At 40.0% G+C, this 20,565-nt stretch overlaps 1 protein-coding gene across 1 annotated transcript in view; it reads right to left on the minus strand.

The window, feature by feature from the left end:
• Positions 1-20,565, minus strand: part of XYLB (xylulokinase) — an 85,233-nt gene that overhangs the window by 15,436 nt on the left and 49,232 nt on the right. The window lies entirely within an intron of this gene.

Here is a 20,565-nt window from a genome sequence, read left to right on the forward strand (position 1 = left end):
TACAAATCAGACTGACAATGCACGTGGTCAAGATTTGTGCTACTGAGCCAAGCACAGTGAGAACAAGGAGGTGGGAGCCAGGGTTCTCTCTCTGTACCTCTAATTTACCTTCTGTAAAAAAGGAGATAACACTAATTACCCACTTTTCCAAGGTACATTAGAACTCCTCCTTAGAAGAGGCAACATAAACATTGCAGATCTATTATTATTGTAGTGCTATCAATGTCAGGCAGATTTGTAAAGGAGATACAGGGTAAGAAAGGCAGTGTTATTATATTACAGCTCTGCTTTGAGGTCAGATTGGTTTGGCTCATAGCTGTATATATACAAACTGACAGATAACCTTTAAAATCAGCAGTATTTTCCAAACTTATCTCCTCATGACGTTCACAGTCAGAGTTCACTGAAACCTGGGCAATCCCCATGCGCTTGAGTGACAAGGAAGTGTGTCAAAAGGCAATTACAGATGGTCTAAATCATGTCACTAAAATAAAAAAAAAAATTCTGAATCTTCATCCAGGGCAAAGCCACAGCTTTGGGGAAGTTAAAAATATATCCTGTATTCTTTAGGCTTAAAGAAATCCATCCTTTCTTCTACATTCCTGAATGTCTGTCACAGATATCTTTTATGAAAAATCCTTTCTTTAGGGTATTTCCTCCTGAGAAGCTGAGAGGCTTCAAGAAGAAAATATAAACAATGATTATCTGTTGCTGTAGAATGCAACAGGTAGATTTGTGATAAGTCTTAGGCAGTTGTTTTTAATTAATGGCTAATCAAAGTGAGTTGGCTGGGACAGAGAGTCTGAGCTACAAGTTTTTGTTATCATTCTTTTTTTTTTTTTCTGTTCTTAGCTAGCTTTCTGATGAAATCTTTTTTCCTATTCTTTTAGTATAGTTTTAATATAATAAATATCATAAAATAATAAATTAAGCTTTCTGAAACATGGAGTCAGATCCTCATCTCTTCCCTCATCCTCAGACCCATGCAAACACAGTCACAAATGTCTGCCTCACCATTTATTTGTGTGCATGCTCCTCTGGAGCACAGCATGCAACAATCCACAATTACAATTCAGCAAGAGATTCCAAATGTAAATAGTCCAAATGTTCTCACTGAAGTTCTTCAAAGGCTTAAAACAAAATAAATGCATAAACACTTTGATATCATACATTTTAAAAAAAATCCAAACACTTAATTACTCTGATTTATGACAATAATAAGTGATACCATCATGTATACCCTCCCAAAAGGGAAATTTCACTGTGGTTATTGTTTTGTTATCTTAACTTCCTTTTTAATAAAAGCTAAAGATAATTTATTTCTCACAAGGCAAAGTTGGGCAGCTTACACTGATGCCCTAAATAACTTATTGTCATTTATCCTTTTAAGTATCTTAATGACAAAAGCCCCAAAGACAGAATTAGAAATAATCAGAAAAATGCAGCTCACCACGCCATTTCCAGACCCCCATCTGGGTGCTCAGGTGGAGCCCAAGACCCAGACAAAGCATTGCATGGGGGACCCTTTTTAACTGATAAATTTAATTTTATTTTCCTCTTTGGAGGATATTCAGTGATGCACAAATTGGGTTTTAAAAGCCATTAGGATCTCTGTCAATGTCAGTAAACAAATAAAACAAACAGCAGAGTGATTCCTCAGGGAAAACAAGTTTCAATTATACCAACACAGAGTGACAGATTCCTGCCAAGATTATCACAACAACATAATAGCACAGAAACCAGTGAAAAATAACTAGCAAGCCTCTGTTCCTGGAAACCAAACCAAACTCTAAATTATTTGCCTGGTAGTCACAATTCTGCCTTGCTGAGGATATAAATTCTTGCAGAACCACCACATCCAGCGTGCAAACGCCACATTTCAGAGACAGACAGCAGGACAGGATGAGGAGCAGACACACAGGCTGCACTTCCCAGCAGCTCCAAGCAAGGAACAAGCCAGGCTTGCTCTCCAGTGCCTCTCAAAGGGGCCCCTGCTGGGCTCCCACCATCAGGAAAGAGCAGTGGGCAACATCAAAGTGCCAAAACCAAACAGCATCCACCCTGTGAGAGCAGCAAACACAGCCCAGCTCAGCTGCTCCCTGCACTGCCATTGTCCCAGCTCTCTGGCTCAGGGCTGCTGCTCCACAACCTCCCAAATGTCTGCATTTGGATCCAGGAATGGACAGGAGACTCACTCCTTGCTAGACCAGCACCTTCAGGGTTTGGCTGCGTTATAAATTCATGCCATCACTGCAATTCAAGAGAATTCTGTATCAATAAGTTAGCAGAAACATAGGGGCAAATTTACAGCACATTTTCTATTTAATACAGACTCCACACAAGCAAGCATTCACCCCACTATCAGTTGAGTTAGGTGTCCTCCAAGAGGCCAAATCAGATCTCAAGTCTAAAATTGTTTAACATGCTGCTATCTGCACACCCACCTTAATTCAGACTAATTCTTTCATAGCAAAATGCTAAGAATTGTTTCAGAGTATACCTAACCTACTTGATAAAATAAACTAACTTAATTTACACTGTGAAGTTTCTAACATTGGTTAGACAGCTCATGTTCTAAATTGGATCCACTCATGAGTATAAACACCCACAGACACACAGTAAAAGCACCCAAAAACCTGTGCTGAAGCTACACAAAGGGGAAAACCATTTATTCTCCTCCTCTTGGAGTAGATAAGATGGCTCACTCCACTGAAACACATCCCAGCCAAGTGAGCTTTAGCCATCACAGTGGGATGGCAGACTCTGAGCTGCTCTACAGGTGGGACTGATCCATCCAGGCCACATGGGAGCAGAATCTCAGGTGAATGTGGAGCTCTGCAAGTGGCCAGAGCAGAGACAACATCATTCCTCTTTGAGTTTCAGTCACTTTTCACAGGTCTCTAAAGAACTTCTGGAATTTGCTGAATTTTAGGTTTACTTGTTGTTTCAGTCTCTCTCCAAAGAGCAAGGAAAATACATTGATCACTGATTTCAGGGATTGTCTTTTTAATGCCAATAGTGTGTGCTTTAGTGAACAGTGGACATTTGCTCTGAGATGTGTAATTGGATACATCTTATAAATAAATAAAGCAAGCCCATCATTTATGTATAAAAGGCATTAACAGAGACATTGTTCATCCATCACCAGCAGTGTTCTCAGCCAGCTGTGTTTGAATCTGTCAGGAGCTACCATCCATCCCCTACAGCACTGCACAAAGAGAACTTCACAGTGTTACTAAAAAGTCCCCAACAACAACACCAGTAGCAAACATAATTCAAGAATTCAATTCTTTAACAGTTGAGAGAATCAGATTTAAACATCTTTTAATTAAAAGCTCTCTGCATACTACCTAACCAACCAGTTTATTTCCTTCTTATTGAAAAACTAATTATTTTTTAGAGAGCTGATGCTGAATTTTAACGCAATCTAGAAGGGCTACAGCTGCACATGGCACAGTGTTGTTCTGCCATATGCACGTCTTCTGGAGATCTATTGTCTTCTGTTGAACATGATGATTGACCTAACAAAATAGATTTAAAATAATGGTTCCCACTGGACAGGAGGAGGGACAAAGCCCCAAGTAAAGAAGTTTATGTGGGAAGTCTGAGCAAAAGGCACTTTCCCACAAGGCTGAGAAGGCAGCACACTCTGTGCACATCACTATGCATGCAAAATACTCATTGTGCCTTCCACAGAAATCCAGCTAGAACTGAGTGATGTTAAAGTTCATCTCCTGTCTCTTGCTTTCAGCCAAAATATTGCTTTTATTGAAAGGTACATAGGGAAAAGAAAAATAATCTGTCACTGAGAATAGAAGGAAATGACAATGACATATGTTCAGCATTGTCAGTGGTCCCAAAAAAACTGCAGACCTGCATCACTGTGTATTTACAAACACAGAGGAGGGGCAGGCACTGATCTCTGCTTTATGTGACAGTGACAGAACCTGAGGGAATGGTCTGAAGTTGTGTCAGGGGAGGTTTAGGTTGGATTTAGAAAAAGATTCTTCACTCACAGGGTGGTTGGGCACTGAACAGGCTCCCCAGGGCACAGCACCAAACCTGACAGAGCAAGAAGTGTTTGGACAAAGCTCTTGTTCACAGATGTGACTCTTGGAGATGTCCTGCACAGAACCAGGAGTTGGACTGTGATCCTTGTGGGTCCCTTCCAGCTGAGGGCATTCTGTGATTCTATGATGATAAGTATAACTATTAAGAAAAATAATTACATTGGCAAACTCACCAGCATTACCCTTCTGACTGGTAATTGTCACCAAAATCTTCTGCCACATCACTGGTGCAGGGAGACTGGAGGTAGAAATTCAGCCTCCTGTCCCGCCAGGAGTGGGTCAGATCAGACTGGTGACAGATCCAGATGCTGGAATTGGTGGGATGACTCCTGACCTCAGGGCTTTTGGATCTTGCTGCATTTCAGCAGGACAGAAATGGTGTGTCTGTGTCACTGCAGAATTTTGCTGGTTCATGCACCTCAAAGTCCAAAACCAGAATTTGACCTTCCATTTTGAGACTGAAAACCCCTCAACATTTTCATCTAAATTTTCAGTGCTACCCACAGTCCCGGTTTGTACCCCAAACTCCAGACACACGCTGATTTTCAAAGCTCTTAAAAGACAATTCCAAGAATTCATCCAAACAGCTTCATAACATCTTTCTCATAACAAGCGAATCCATAAATAAAACAGAACAATAGAACATGTATTCAAAAAGCAGCTGATTATGCACATGAACCCACACCAGTTATAAGCATGATTGCAAATAACTGCAATTTACAATTTGCAAGCAACAAGAAAAGCCCCTCCTTTATTTCTCTGATTAACTTCAAAGACTATAATTTTTTTAAACAGTATTTGCTAGCTTTTCATTCAAGAAAAAAAAAATATATGGGGCTTTGTCCCATTTATCAAACAAATATTCCAAAATCATCCTCCTTGCTTATTAACTCTTCCAAAATTCATGTTAATCTTCTTTATTCATATAAAGACACTGAAATTTAACTCCTGCTATGGTAAAATGTTTCTCTTATCTAAACCCTTTGTAAACATGGCCTTTTATGTCCCTGAGACTTCTAGGACTGGGTTCTAAATAATATCTACATGAATGAGGCAAAAGTAATGGAAACTGGAATGTACCCTTTTTCTGTTTTTCCTTTTTAATTTAGACAAATACAACTGCCCAAGTAAAAGCCATTCAAAAACTATTTTTTTTTTTTATTCTTCAGAAGTGTTTCTGACTTTCACTTTGAAGCATCAGCTAATTTATTACTGACAAAAGCAAGCCAGGTTTGCCATAGAGGGTGGTTGCTTTTTAACTGGCAAGTGAAGAAGTTTTCATATATTTAGTAATGTGCTTTAATTTCACTGAGACTTGCGCAAATGTTTGTCAGGAATTTTCCTGACACAAAATTCAGTCTTGTTTGTTAAATGCACTGCCTGGGGAAGAAAAACAACTTTTACAGATAGAATTGATCATCAGCCTCTAAGGCCACTGTAGTAGAGCTACCATTAAATCAGCTGTAATTCAACAGAGGGGGGAAAAAAGCCTGGATTTTCTCAGCAGCAATGATAAATTTGCCTAATATTCTCAACATTTATGCTACTTACATAGATAAAGTCTCTACAATGATGTAGGGGAGACCAGGCATGATTCTCCTTGCTCACACTGCTGCAAGGCAAGAATAACACCACTAAAATGAGCAGAGGAGCAACAATCAAGTTGAAACAGAGTAGGAACAGTTTAGTAGCCAGGGCTCATGTGTCACTGATAGTCACAGGTCATTCTATGTTCTCAAGAAATTGTTGTTCATGAAAATGTCAAATTTGGCTTTCCTAAGACCTTATTTCAATCAAGACAAAACTTTAGGATTTCAGAACCTGAAGCTTGAAGACACCAAATCATTTATTGAAAATCCTCCTAGTCCAGCTCAACTCAGAGATTAATTTTAAATTTAATGTTGACTCAAAGCCTTCTCCTTCTTGATGGATTTCAAGAAGACATAAACAAAGAAAAACATGCACATAAATTACCTCTTAAAAGCAGTTTAAATTACTGCAGATCACCCCAAAAAACCCCCACACAGTCCAAGAGGTGCTCCAGAGGAAACAAAATCTACTCAAGATAAAATTCAGCTTCATTGACTGCAGCAGAATTGTACTGCAGGGAAAACTTTGGTGCATGAGTGGTAAAGACTTCTTTGGGAACAAGCAGATCAATAGTCATAACATTGTTATAACATACATTGAAGCTGGCAACAAGGCTTCTGAAATATTTGCAATTCTTGTAGAAATGCTGCAGAGCTGCAATTGCTTATCAATTCACAGTGATTTTTAATTTGTTTTTTTTTTTAGGCACAGAGCTCTATTTGGCAGAATGTTATGATGAAGCTTGGGACAAATTCCAAAGGTAAGGTATTAAAAAAAAATTCCACAGTTCAGCACTACAGCTTACAGCAAGGGGGGAAAAAAAACAGCAGATTCAGACAAATTTTGTAGATAAAGGTTGACTGTTTTGGAAAAATATTTCTCTGAGGCTTTTAAGGAAAGAAATGGCAGAAGGGTTGGAACCAGATGATCTTTAAGGTCACTTCCAACCCAAGATTTTCTGTGATTCTGTGAAGACAAAATCTGTTTGGTCAACACTAAAATTGTATTGGGGGAAGTCCTCTTCTGAAGACATTATTACTAGAAGCAATCTAATGAACTTTGCTATCTCTTGTTTAGTTTCTAGGATCTGAATCAATTCATTAAAGAAAAAATAAGTAACATTTTTCATGAATTAATAAGGTAAAAAGGATTCATGTACCAACGTAACTGCTTACATCAAGTTTATTTTTTTATTTTTTGGCCACTCTGTTTTCCTCTTTTGTTACCCAAAGTTTGTATATTATAAGAACTGCTTGTTGGAGAAAAATACTATTAACCACAAAAACTATTCAGGGGTTGTTCAAACATCAATAAAGTAGCCAAGGCTCCAATTAAAGGCTTAGCCTAACAAAGAACAACCTGCTTTGATTTACCCTATATTGCCACAATTATTCATGAGACTCTTGGCAACATCTCTACCTTCACCTTCCACTGCAGAATTCCTGTTATTCAGCAAATAAACAAGAGATCCGGAACCAATGTGACAAATTAACAGATTCCCAAAAAATGTTCTGAAGCAGGTGGTGCCAGTCTGAAAACAAAACCTAGAGGCGATGCAAACCAGGCCAGTTAAATCTGGCCATCACATCCCATTTTTTAATAACATACCTGCAGACAGATCCTAAAGAGTAAAATATCAGAGTGGACCATTTGCCTAAATGGGATCACCCAAATTCCACACAGTGATCCCAGAGTCCAGATCTGTCATCACTGAGCTACAGGGACCTTAGAGAGACACAGAGCCTCAGCTAAAGTGACTGAGAATTTGCTGTGTCTACTGACTGTTCTCATGTTTAATACTTTGAAATAGCTGCATTCCTCCCATAATTTATATTTTTATTCTTTAAACTTCTAGTCACTTAATCTTTGTGGCTTTAGCCCTCCAGTCAAAATCTTATTATTAAAATTAGGTTTCCCCTTCACATGTTGGCACTTTACAGACCACAATTAAATTACATCTTGTATTTCTTTTAAGCTAAGGATATTATGTTCTGCCACTCATTAAAAGGCATAATTTCAAGACCACAAACCACTGATGTTTAGTGCTGCTGGCCTAATACCATTGCCTTGGTCTTCACCTCTGAAACCACCATCAAAGCAAAGAGCAGAGTTGGTAAGAGCACTAAAAATGCCTGGCACAGAAGTGCCTGACGGCATGTTATGATGGTCTATACGGATATTTACCAGCTTATAAAAACTCCTGATAAATCACAGAGGACCTTGCACTGGGAAACCTCCCAGGAGAGCTTTTTGGAGGGGCTGTTCTGGCTCTGTGTGTAGCTCCAGCAGGCACATTCCCTGCAGGGCCATGTGAGAGGAGTGTCCTGTGGTCCCCATCACAGTGAGCCCAAGGTTATGGAGAGCTCTGCCCTGAGCTCCATCCCAGTGCCCCCTGACAATTCCTGCTCTCAGCTCCCAGGCTAAGGTGGGACACTCACCCAGACAGGCACATGCAAGATGTGCTCACAATTAGCTTTAATAAAAAGGTTGCTGAGACCTTAGGCAGTCTCCACTGACTAAAAGCAATTTTTTCAATGTGCTGTGAAGGCAGCATTGCAGCACAGCTCAGTATCTCCACAAAGTATTCTGACACATGTTTTGCGGAGAAAAGAAGAAACCCCACAACTTTGTCAAAGTTGTAAAGCTTGGTATGTTTATTACAGCGCTGGACGTACGCGGAGATTGCTCTCCTCAAAAAGGCGTGCGTACCTCTGAGAACTTCCGGTCTCTTTTTATCCCTCTCTCAAATACACATGCATACAGTTTCACATACATATTCATTTTTATGGGTTTCGTGTGACTTTTACCACTAGTTCTTTTTTATCAGAAAGAATTCTGAGGTCAGGTTGACTCACTCTTACAGCAGTCCCTGTCTCTCTCTATCATCTTCTGTCTTTCTTCTTTTATCTCTGTTTTTCGCTGAAGTAACTTCACTGAGCTTAGGCTTTGCAGTCTGGCTAAATGACTATGGTTTCTAACTACAGAGTCAACTCAAAAATGTACATTTCACTTAAATTAAAATGGATTTCTATCTTGGAAAATTTTCACTTTGTTTCATGGTCCACATCACAGTGAGCCCAAGGTTATGGAGAGTTCTGCCCTGAGCTCCATCCCAGTGCCTCCTGACAATTCCTGCTCTCAGTCCCAGGCTAAGGTGGGACACTCACCCAGACAGGCACATGCAAGATGTGCTCACAAATTAGTTTAATAAAAAGGTTGCTGCTACCTTAGGCATTCTCCACTGACTAAAACCAATTTCTTCAATGTGCTCTGAAGGAAGCATTGCAGCACAGCTCAGTATCTCCTCAAAGTATTCTGACACAGGAGAAACTTGTGCCTGAAACTCAGCAGAATACACATCCTCCCACACATATCACAATTCTGATGTGTGTAAGTACCACATGTGACTTTACAGATCACCCTTCAGTAAATAATGCTTGTTACTGACTTATTCAGGAAGACAAAGAACACAGTTTTTAATAAAGATTTGTCCTCCTACACCAATTTCCAGCCTTGAAAATCTTCTAAGGGAAATGGAAAATTACATTGGCAAATCAACATATGACACCATCCATCGAAGGTTAAAATGAGAAAAAGCAAGCAAGGAGATAAATGAGTCCCCCAAGGTCACACAAAATCAGAAGAACGAGCAGGAATAGAACAAAGGCCTCTTCATTACTTAGATCACAAATGCATTCAATTCTGCATTAGTTAATCTGCAGAGCATGAGCATCAGTAGCAAGACATGTCCACAGGAGAAAATATAATAATAATGAGCTGCAAGTTCAGCAGGACCCAAAGCCACAGGATATAATTAAAAGGCACAGGGTGCAATGACCTGACCTTGAATGCCACTCAAGTGATGAGAAAAAAGAATGTGCTATCAAATATTTTTATTCTAGAGAAACCCAAAGCACAACAAACCTGGGGGGAAAATCAGTTTGGGATCTAGATTTGCAAAGCAGATCTCTTCCAGGTCTCAGGTCTGCTCTGCTTCCCTCCACACCAGCCTTTGTGCCTTATCAACAACAGCAATAAAAGCCTCTGGAAATGCAACAGAGAAGAGCCAAGCTCAAGCAATATTTTATTTTTGCAAAGGATAAACCTGATAAAAAACAGAAAACTCCCAAAACAAGGCAATTTGGGTGTTTTCTTTAAACATTTTTTCAAAAGAATTATTCCAACTGTTTTGGCATCCACAAATATTGCCTGTAGCTTTTCATCTCCTAGTCCAGGAAGGCTGGTTTGTGTTCATTCAGTGCCTTGTGAAGAATTTTTCTTGTTGATTTTTGTCTTTCATATCTCCTCCTCCTCTCAATAGAAAAAGCCTACAGCTTGAAAAGTACTTCACAAGAATAAAATTAATTGATAGGAGGGTGTAACTGCTCACCAAACAAGAGCTGAGGTAGCAGAAAATCTGTTTATTTTGTTTGTTCAGCTAAGTTCCATATATCAAGAAGAGAAGAAAATAAATTGAGGCAGTAACATTTTTCTCCCTAAAAACTACACCAGACCTACTCACAAAAATAAAAAAATCCTGCTGACCTGCTCTATGTGACTGTGCTGAGTTACTTCACTCCTCTGAACTCATTCTTCCTGTACCTAAAGAACACAGCACTGGGGACCACTTGTACCAGTTGGGTCTCTGAGCAGCACTAAAGCCTTCTGTTATTAATAAATCTCCTCCTTTCCAAGTGGATTATTTATAAATGAATTCTGTGACCTCTGGCAGGCCAGAGCTAAGCAGAGAATACAGTTTGTTCCCATTTAACTGAAAAACAAAGGCTGTAGAAGGATGAATAGAGAGAAGCAATTAATATTTCCTAATAATTGTCACGGTGAATGGGAGAGCTGCTGCATTTCTTGGGGTTTCTGCTCAGAAAGGTTCCAGGTAACCATTCATTCACAGGGCTGGGCTCATGTAAATCAGATGTTGTTGCCAAGCAACTATAGGTGCTAAGGAATGAAATACAGTCTGCAGAAACCTAATAGCCTGGAGAGAAAAAGGGCTACAATCAGAGATTTATGGCATATATAAAACGGAAAGAGTCATTCTCCCACACACAAAGAACACAGATACTTTATAATAAATGTCCTTAGCATGTTTTTCTAAGGCGTAATTAAGCAATAAAATTCCCACTACACCCCAAATCAAACAGGTAAAGTCCTTTTTTTTTTTTAATCTTTTGCTCATTAAACTTTCTAGAAATAGATCTTGAGAAATTAGCTACCAAGACAAAAGATAAAATTTAACCCAGAGATGTTTCTTTTGTCCAAGAAAGGTGTTAGGTATACAGACAGCACTGCAACTGCCAATCAGCTTTTCACTTTACCTTCTTATGTTTTTATACCATGCTCATTAACATTGCATCTGATCATCAGAAATTCTCTTTAAGCTTATTAAGATTTTAAAATATTTTTAGCAAGTTAATTAGAATACATTAACAGAGCTCATCTGTGTTCACCCATCATGCATATTTTATTTCATTCAGGCAAATTGCTTTTAAATGAAATATTAGATCTAGGAGGGGTGCACTGTTGGGTACTGAACAATGCAACCCCTCAGCACAAACACACTCTCTCACACACCCTAATAGCTCCATGCCACTGAAAAGTGGAGACTTTCTGATGACAAAGGGTTTTTTGAATTCCTGTTGTTCCAATCCCCTCCAGCTGTGCTGGGCTCACATGGGCCTGGTGCATCATCCTTGTACCTGAACCATTCCCTGTTGCCCTCACATTCCCCATAAAATCACTAAAACTTAAAGACTAAAATTGCAATGGGATCCATAGGTCCAGCTAAGGAGAAGGAAAGAACATTTCCAGCCCCTCACACTGTAATTTTTACAGTTCCATGTTTGATGGGTTTGTTTTTCTCCTGCTGACGGTGCCTGAGGATCTCAGTGGATGTAAAGGCAGGAGCCCAGTGAGGCTCTGGCACAGGATTCTGACAGGCAGGGCTGCACATGGGCCTGGCAGAACAAGCAGAACAGCTCACAAAGGATGAACCTGAAATACCCCAAACCTTTGCTTTAGCCATCATTGGAAATGCCTCCCTCTAATGTGCACTCAGTGTCACCAGGTATAACTAAATAATAATTTCTGAGGAAAAAGGAGATGACAAAAATTACCTTGGTATATTTTTGGCATGCATTTTGCAGAATTTTACTCAAGACAGATGAAGTCCATTCACTGACCACTGAAACCTAACTACCACTCCTCTAATAATAAGATGTTCCTCAAGCTCCTGATGAACCTTCACTCAATCTAGCCAAATAATATACCTTTAAAATCATTCCTTTATGGGTCAAATACTTTCTATGTGAGGAAGGATGGAAAAATCATACTAATTTCACCAACAGTTCTCAAGTTAAGCAGTTACTTTTAGAGATCTGCAAAAAATAAAAGGATAAACAAAGTTTGCCAACCTCATGCTTGATTCAGATTTTGCACTCTCACTGCATTTCAATTAACCTGCCACAGATTGCAGAGCTGACATATTTGATTCAGATAGTAAAAAAAACACTCTTTAAAAAAAAAAAAACAGGTCTGAATCCTTTGATGAGTGATCATACAATCCATATCAAAACACACATTTATGTCTCAGTCACCACACATTTCATGATCTGCATCATTAACACTGTCTGGATTGAGGGATTTTGATAATCTCTTTGACAATCTATAGCAGTTCTTTATCTCCAAGGCACTGATGCCTTTTAGCCAATGATCATTATTTAGGTATGCTTTGTGCCTGTAGCCTTCCCTGAGATGTTAATCTCCATAATTCAAGAGGCTGCTCTTTTATAAACAGCTGCCATACTCCCCATGTTTTTTTCCACTGATGAACCCCAAAATCAGGCGTGTTTCATTTGGCTGAACACATCAGCCTTGCTGACATGGGAGTATTTTAAGCACAGCTGAGCAATTCTATGGAAAGTTCTTCCAAAGGCCAAGAGAAGAGAGTTGTCTCAATGGATGGAGTCCCTTTTCTCTGGATAAATCACTATCGATTGCACTGAACCCAAACCCAGCCTGCCATAACCTCTTCCTCCTATTTCTACGTTTATAATCAACTCACGCATCAAAAGCATAAGACACAGTCTGCACTTTTTTCTCAAGCTTGACCAAGCAGTTTTATGTTTTATATTTTAAAGGAATTCTCAGCCTTTGTCAGCTGGAGCAGAGGTTTCACCTCCCTGCCCCAGAGCTGCCTTGGCCACAGGGATCAGCTGGGATCTCTCCCCAGATCCCTCTGCATGCTGAGTAATGAGCCACACAATCCCAAAAACCTATTTGCTGGCATTAAAAAGCAAAAACTGCCTTGGTTTATTTTGCAGCATTTAAGCAGAGATTTGTCCTATCCTAAGAAAAGAAAAAAAACCCCACATAGAAATCAATATAAATTTCTAGTAGCACCCTAATTGCAAAGAGTAGAGCTTGAATGAGCAATGAAGGCAAACCAACATTTAAATGTCATTTAGAGTGACCAAAGACACTGAAATATGTACACAATTAAGAGCATTCTCTAGAAAAAAGAGTGGGTAAAGTAAAGCATGACTACCAGACAATAGTAAAATAAAATGCAATTTACCAAAGCACATTTTGTCATTGGCCTACCCTGGCACACATTCCTTGTTCTTACAACAGAAACAGTGACTCATTTATCTAAACCAGCACAATTTTAACAAACCCCTATAAAATCACTGCTAGAGCTGCATCTGGAGCACAGCTATGCTCCAGCTCACCTGGCTCAGGGTTTTAATGACAACCTGGAGCTCTCCACTGCTTTTAGAAACTTCCCTGTTAGCCCAGCCTTCCCCAGAGCAGCTCAGGGTGTGTTACCCACCCCATTCCCCACCTGCCTCTGTCATCCCTCCAGAGAAGTCTCAGCTGTCTCCATTAAAAAACTGAAAAACTCCTCCTGTCCATTCCCTCTCTCTTCCCCTTTTCTCAAGAATTTTCTTCTGCAAAGGCCAAAATCTTCCACTACCTAAAACCCAGCCCCAGCTAAGTATGAGACATCACTGAATAGCCACTGAAACTATCAATTTTAATTTTTAATTTTTTTAATTATTATCATTATTGTTGTTAAAGTAAGAGGGTGCTCACATTTTTTTTTAAATGCAAAAGGATAAGATTTTCCACTCTGGGTACCTGAGATGTGGCTCACCAAAATGCAACATTCTCTGTGAGTCCCTTTCAGTACACCACATCCAATCCCCACATAAAACAGCAGTCAACAAAAATGTACAACATCTTTCCCCAATTCCTCACAGTTAACACATTAAGTGGCAATAAAGGGTGCAATGACTTTCCAAGGGCATGTACCTGTTTAATTATTCAAAAGAAAATTGACTCGGGCACCACGGTATGAAACACTGAAATATGCAAACGAAGTAAATTATGGGGGAAAGCAACAAAAGAGGAAAAAATGGAGAGGAACATATGGGGGCAAATTCTGATCATCTCATGTCTCTGAGTTTCTCCATATACATGTGTGTAAGAAGGAAAGCGTGTGAAGTGACAGAGAAATTATTATTTACTCATCTCAGTACTCTGACCAGGGTCTTGAAACAATCTAACCATGCCTAGAATTTCCTAAGAGAGTGTTATTTTCACCTATATACATGAAGCAATTTCAGAAAAAGGAATGTTTACACCTTTCTCAACAATCAAATCTTGCTGCTGGGAAAACACTTGTTTCAACACAGGCTGTATAGAACAGAAGAAAAGATGCAGGACCTGATCCTTGAGTAGATCTCATTTATTCTAAATTAAGGGTCTGAAATAACTCAGTAAAGTAATAAGACCAGGTTAACAGAAAGGTATCATAACACCAATTCTAGCTATTTGTCCATAAAACATGAATATCCCATTAAAACAAAGAGCATTTGATTTTATGTTGGACAAGAGCAAATGTCTTTCCAATCAAGACATCCAGTGAATTGAATGTCTCTTGTAAGCAGGTGCTACTGTGTTATATTTTCATCCAAACTGCTGAGAATAAGCCAGAAGAAAATGACAAAGAAAATTGAACAAGAAAGTGTCTGATCTTGATGAATAATTCAATGATGCAATGCAACAAATAGTGATTTTTTTTTTCCTGGTAAAGGCAGTTTACAACTGTCCTTTGCTTAGAAAAATGACCTCCTGATGGTAATTATACTTTTGTCTTTAGGCACTGGGTGACAGTGTTAGTAATGCTCATGATTCCAGTTCACAGCTCTGCTGCTGATCTCAAAGCACTCCATTCCTGCTACATCATCTAATCCTTTTTTAATAGCATAATCCAACTGCTGAAGAACTTCAACTATAATTTCAGGCACACTGGTCATTGACTGTTCTTTAACTATTCTGGTCACTTTTCTGAAGTTCTAAAAGGCACCAGAGAGCCACAGAGCCACAACCACCATTCACAGAATTCCCAGAATGACCAGAATTCACAGAATCACTGGGTTGGAAGAGACCTTAAAGATCATTTAATCCAACCCAGCCCCAACACCTCAACCAAACCCTGGCACCCAGTGCCACATCCAGGCTTTGTTAAACACACCCAGGGATGGGGACTCCACCTCCTCCCCAGGCAGCCATTCCAGAACTTTATCACCCTTTCCATGAAAGTTTTTCCTGCTATCCAAGCTGTATTTCCCTTGGTGCAGCTTGAGGCTGTGTGCTCTGGTTGTGTCAGTGCTGCTGCAGACAGAGCCCAGCCCCAGCTGAGCACAGGCACCTTTGAGGAGCTGTGCAGAGTGATGGGGGCAGCCCTGAGTCTCCTTTTCTCCAGGCTGAGCACCTCCAGCTCCCTCAGGGGTTCCTCACAGGGTTTGTGTTCCCAGCCCCTCTCCCCTTGTTGTCCCCTCTGGATGCGGTCGAGCATCCCAAGGTCCTTCCCAAACTGAGGGGCCAGAACTGGACACTGAACATTCCCATTCCCTGAGGAATTGCTTGACTGCATGGATAACAACAGGCAGAGAAAGCCATCACTGCCACCCCACAGCCAGCACAGACAGGAGGGAGCCTGGCAGGATTAGGCTGAGACACCCCAAAGTTGGACTTGCTGCAATAAAAGATTCTGATAGGACAGCAAGACACAGGAACAGGTTAACCAGCATTCCCATTCCCTGAGGAACTCCTTGACTGTGTGGATGACATTGGTGCAGACACAGAAAACCTTCACTCTGCAACACAGAAAAGTCACTCTGCAGCCAGGACTGCCAGAGCCACAGGTTCAGAACAACCATGGGCATACAATCTACTGAAAACAGAATTCACTAGGAAAGGGCTGAGCTGGAACAGTCTCTGTTCCCAGAAGTATGTTTTTTATTACCAACAATTAAAAAAGGCAAATAAAAATTCCCTTGTAGCATCCAGTGATGCCTTGTGAAGGCTGACCTAGAACAGAGGCTAGATGGAGTTGAAAAGAATAAAGAAGGGATTTATTAGGAGGCCTCAATGGATGCACGTTGGGCAGCACAAGAGCCCAGCCAGGGCTACACCCAAAATGAACCAAAATGGTCACAAAACGGACCACCAGTCACCGGGTCTTTCACTTTTATCAGTTCTGCTCCATTTGCATATTGGAGTTAATTGCCTAATTACAGTTTTAGCCTATGAAGTCCCATCCTTCCTGTTTTTCTCTCTTCAGCCAACGTTGCTTGTGCTCTTGGGCTGAGATTTGGATCATTTGCCCTTGGTCCCCAGCTGGAGCAGGAATTGTTTTGTCTCCTTACTCTGTGCAGAGAGCTCACCATCCCCTGATATGAAGCTCAGAACTACACACTAAAGCAGCACAGAATCTGGAAAATATAAAAGCTAAAACCTGAGGCATTACCAGAATAAAGACTATGTTGGAAGAGCCCCATTGTTGGGGAGGTGAGCTCAGCCTGGTGATAACCAGAGAAATCTTCCCTAGGGCTGTGGCCCAGCACAGTGTATTCAGGTCTTTCTGTAAGCCATTCTTCACATATCAATATTTTAAAAAGGGACTTTTTCACTGGAAGATCATAACTGAGAAAGGCTCATTTTGCCTTTTCTCATTTATTCCTCACTCATTGGGCTCTACATCTCTTCCTTGGTGCACAATCTTATTACGACAAAAACATACAGTAAATAATACAGTCTGCAGTAGATTATCAATACAGCCAGGAAAACAGCAAAATTAAGAAAAAATTCCCCAATAAAATTTGTCACACTTGACATAACCAGGACTGTCTTAAATACAAGAAAGGATACAGGCACTCAGGTGCCTCTTTTCTGTCCCCTGCAGTATTTCAGCATTTCTTGCTCATGAATACTCAGGTTACATTTGGCAAGTTGGCAGCACTTCTTAGCACCTAACGATCTAATAAAAGTTTTTTTTTTCCTCTGTGCTAGACAAATCTTCCCACCTTCAACCTCTGCTACTCATAAAACAATTTATTCAAGTACCTTTACTCTGAGCACAGTTAACCTTTGCAATGTACAAAAGCTTCTGTGCCTCATAAATGAACAAAGAGCTCCTAATGAACAAAAAATACTTTCCTGACTAAAAGTTTAATATTAATTCTGGGAATACAAAGTATAATATTAGTACCCATATATTGTACATAATACAGTATATAGCTCATGCATCTTCTTTTAAAAGGTTTCTGTTTTCAAATTACCATTGTATAAGATTTCTATACACCACAAGGATATTTTAGGTTACTGTGGATTTACACTGGGAATCAGAAAAAGAATGGGCATTAAAAAAACCTCACACTCACACTAGTTAAAAAGCCAAGGGATTAATGTAAGGGGAAAAACAAGATTAATTTTGTTTTCTTCATTTCAAGGTTAAACCTCAGAGAGCTTTAACATCTCCCACATGGCTGCAAGTTTTCAGTGCATGGTCCATGAACTCCTGGCAGCCCATAATGCAAGAGAAACACACTGGTTGCCAAGGAGACTTGAACTTACCATGCAAGAAGTCCAGTCCCACACTGAAAAATTTAGGACCCTAGAAATTTTAAGTTTGAAAATCAATAATCAAGAGGAAAGAAAGTGGCATGTGAGCAGTTTTCATCCTCCTTTCCCCAGTGTCTCACAGGGATGAGGGATTAGTAGTGGACTGGAAGGTTTGAATTCACCAGTGTCACACTCCTCTGTAGAGACATTTTACATTAAAGCAAGTGCTGGCTTTAGTTCTGTATTTTTAGCTGTATGTTAAATGAAGAACTGCACTGAATCCTGCAGTAACACAACTGTTGATCACGCTCTGTTTTGTAACAGAAGTCCTGTCAGATATTTAGCCTTAGTTACTAAAAACTATCTTCAGGGAGTACAAACATTTCCCCTCTGGCATCCTGTCAGTCACAGCAAATCTGTAAATAAACTGTCAAACTCCATTCCAATCATTCCTGAATCTGCAAGGGAAAAAAAATAGTAAAATTGATGCAGCTGGCTGTAGTCCCTGTAGAGCAGGGCTGATTTCACAGCTTTAATATGGTTCACTACTTCACAGCCAGTCTGATCTGATATACAGCATGCAGAAATGAGTGACACCTTTGCTAATCATTTTCTTAAACTTATCACATGTAGAGGTAATAACAGATGCAATGACTTTTCAAGGGCATGGACTGGTTAATTTTTCAGCAGCAAATCGACTCAAAGTTCTGCAAAATTAAAAATCCACTAAGACACACTGTCAAGATATCTAAATTATGGAAAATCACACAAAAATGGAAAAACAAAGGTCTGGTCATGAGAAAGACAGTGTTAGAACCTCTCTTTACATGGTCTCATGCAAAGTAGGGCTATAGCAGCAGCAAATAAGCCAAAAATCCAAAGTGCTGACTTCAGCAAAGACTGACTAAATAAAATGGGAAACCCTATGTACTATTACCTGGAACATATCAGCACCTTTGTTCTGTAACTCATAACTTATCAAGTAATCCTGAAGGAGTTGGTCAAGAATTTTTCTGCCAGATATGTTTTGTTGGACCAGAACAGCCAACTGAGGAGTTTTTCAAGGCCACATTGGAAAATGTGCTACTGAAGAAACATCAGAAAGTAAGTCAACACTATCACCTTGTTGCCTATGTCAGGACATAAATCCCCTGATTTAGAGCAGGGACAGAACCTGAACTGGGATCTGCTTTATCCTGCAGATTTTCCTTCACCACCAAGTTAAACAAAGTCACACTGTCTCTCTGGATTGGTGAATATTTCATAAGAGGCAGAATAGCCCCAAGCAGAAGACAGACTGACTCAAAGCCCAATAGCAAAGACACTGGCTTGATTAATGTTAAATTTAGGTTCAAGAATCATTCACCTTATCACTTAAAAAAGGGATCTCAGTCTCCTAAAGGAGATGCATCCTTGATGCTCCCTCAGAAAAGGCTCCTAAAACGTGACTTTAACTATGAGACAGTTTGAACAGAAATTTTGAAAGCACATGATTTCCTATGAAACAAAACCACAAGTGTTTGATTGCAAATGCTCCCTCAGTCTCCCTGCTCAGGAAAGCAAACTTTTCATGCTGAATTGCACCATAGGAAAGCAAAGAGCACTGAGGTCACCATGACTGCTTTAAGTTTTAAGGTAGAAAAAAACTAGCATCACCCCCTTAATTAGGGTTGCCATATGGTCAGATTTCTGCTTTCACGTTTCCTTTCTTAAGCTCAGAGTTTGACTGGCTGGCAAGGGAGGAATTCAAAATGCATCAAGGTTTGCCATATGGGCCCTGGTCTCCTGTGCACTACATGTGTCAGAGATCTGACATATCAGAGACATCAGGCTCACCATGCAAAGCCTTCATGGCCTATCAGCGACTATTTCCTTCCACAAATTCCCAGAAGAAACCATGGGAGCCCTACCAAGCATCTTCCATTTTCCTACCACACAGAAATGCAAACCATATGCTTCAAAGTTTGCAGAAGCAACAACTGCTGCTCTCCAGAGCTGAGTGTCAGCCTGGTTTATTCTCCTCTGCTTGTGCACAAACACCTCATCCAAGCTGCAAATAACCCTCTGTGAACCTGAAAACTTCAGTGATCCAGGTCTGGACCCTCGCACATGTTGGTGCTCAGGGTCCTTGGCAGATCTTTCATCTAAGAATTAAGCACCAAAAAAAGAAATTTCCAGGTCTGAATCTCATTTCCCATTTAACAACTGAGGGAGTTGATAATCCCAGTCTAAAAATAGTCAATTCGTGCTCAGAACACCCTTGACAGATAGGAATTATCAGCATCCTGATTCCAAATGTGAGAAAAATAGAAGATACTCATCTAGATGAACAGGACTGCACGCCAAGTGTCCTGAGGGTCAAAGCAGCACTGAAATCATTCCACATTTTCACTGTGAGCAGCAGCCATGGCTCTGCTTGACAATCAATGAGACAAAAATCCAGCCTCTACATGTCTTTCCATCCAAAAAAAGCAACATTATTTCAATTTCCAATAAGAAAGAAAATGGTTTATTGGATTGTCCTTCCAGTATTAAAAAAAATAAATAAATAAAATTACTTTGCATACAGAAGTTTCAGCCCTAGAAAAGTCCACAGTGAAACACATCCCTCTCTGGCAGGCAGCACAGCACAACACAGCAACCCCTGACATGAAATGAACCCTAAGATAACACCTGACAAAAAGGGGACTTTAAGAAGAACATAATTATTCCAATGGGAGTTGCTCCATGGCACCTGTGTTACCCCGCCCTGCCAAAAGTATTTTGAACTCCTTAATGGCTGCAGATGATAAGAAAAGTTATGATGAGAGAAAGTCTGTGAGACAACACCTGCAAAGTGAAATACTTTTAAGAAAAATGCTTCAGATACAGAGACGGAAGTAATTAAAAAGCCAAAGAAAAACGTGTACTGCTTTCTTTGTTTTCACCCAAGCTGAACTTCCCCTGGAATTGAATTGCTGGCTCACTGGGGCAGCTGGCT

The sequence above is a fragment of the Melozone crissalis genome, unplaced genomic scaffold, assembly GCF_028551555.1.
Source record: "Melozone crissalis strain CALT ecotype California unplaced genomic scaffold, PUWL_Pcris_2 ptg000016l_1, whole genome shotgun sequence".
NCBI classification, from domain to species: Eukaryota; Metazoa; Chordata; class Aves; order Passeriformes; family Passerellidae; genus Melozone; species Melozone crissalis.